Source organism: Colobus angolensis, unplaced genomic scaffold (genome assembly GCF_000951035.1).
Source record: "Colobus angolensis palliatus isolate OR3802 unplaced genomic scaffold, Cang.pa_1.0 Scaffold350, whole genome shotgun sequence".
Classification (NCBI taxonomy): domain Eukaryota; kingdom Metazoa; phylum Chordata; class Mammalia; order Primates; family Cercopithecidae; genus Colobus; species Colobus angolensis.
The window spans coordinates 677,668-678,942 of NW_012116822.1; positions in this window are offsets into that span (position 1 = coordinate 677,668).

Here is a 1,275-nt window from a genome sequence, read left to right on the forward strand (position 1 = left end):
CCAGCCTCAGCAACACCACCATATCTACAAAAAAAAAAAAAACCCTGCCATTCTTTACCTATCACTGTCTCAGTAAATTCCTTTACTGCCTATGACTCCAGCCACAGCCACAGCCAGCTGCACCCACAACCCCTAGGTCAGTGTAGCACTGGTCCCACTCATGAGAGGCCAGTTTTCACTTTTTTGGCAAAATGGAGAAACATTAATTGGGACCAAGAGTGCCTGTTGGAAACCCATTTCTTGAATAGCATTCTTTTAAAACCAATTGTTTTTTAAAGACAGGGTCTCCCTCTGTCACCCAGGCTGGAATGTAGTGGTGCAATCACAGATCACTGCAGCTTCAAACTCCTGGGCTCAAGTGATTCCCCTCCAGAGTAGCTGGGACTGCAGGTATGTGCCACCATGCCCAGGTAATTTTCTAAAAAAATTTTTTTTCATAAGCCATAGTTTATACAATAGTTTAGCTTACACTATTAACACTTTATTGAAAATATTCCTTTTTTTTTTTGTTTGTTTGAGACAGAGTCTCACTCTGTCGCCCAGGCTGGAGTGCAGTGGCGCCATCTCGGCTCACTGCAAGCTCCGCCTCCCAGGTTCACACCATTCTCCTGCCTCAGCCTCCCGAGTAGCTGGGACTACAGGCGCCCGCCACCATGCCTGGCTGATTTTTTTGTATTTTTAGTAGAGATGGGGTTTCCCTGTGTTAGCCAGGATGGTCTCGATCTCCTGATCTCGTGATCTACCTGCCTTGGCCTCCCAAAGCGCTGGGATTACAGGCGTGAGCCACTGCGCCCAGCCTATTGAAAATATTTCTGTTGAAAAGAACATACTATGCAAACACTTAAAAGTATTTGGTAAGAAAACAAAAGCACATCTTTACTACCAATGTGAATTACTGACAATGATCAACTTCTCAACTAAGAACATTAACCTACTTGTGATTGAAGAAATAATTATCCTGTCTATGGATGACATAAGCAACTTGGCCAGGACAGAAGCAGTGGATGAAACCACATAGAATTCCAATTTGGCTAGTTAACTTATATAAGTGTAATGAAACAGTTAACTTTATTCATTAATATACTCAAACACTATCTTTCCTTCCAAGATTTTCAAAAAGTTAATTATCCAAATAATTGAAGTTTGGTACTTCTATATTTTTCAATACAAAAAGGGTCAGGAACCTTTTATACAGTAATGAGATGGAAAGAAAACAACAGCTTCCCGTGAAAGAGGCCTAATGTAGTCAAATATAAAAAGAAGTAATGTAACCTC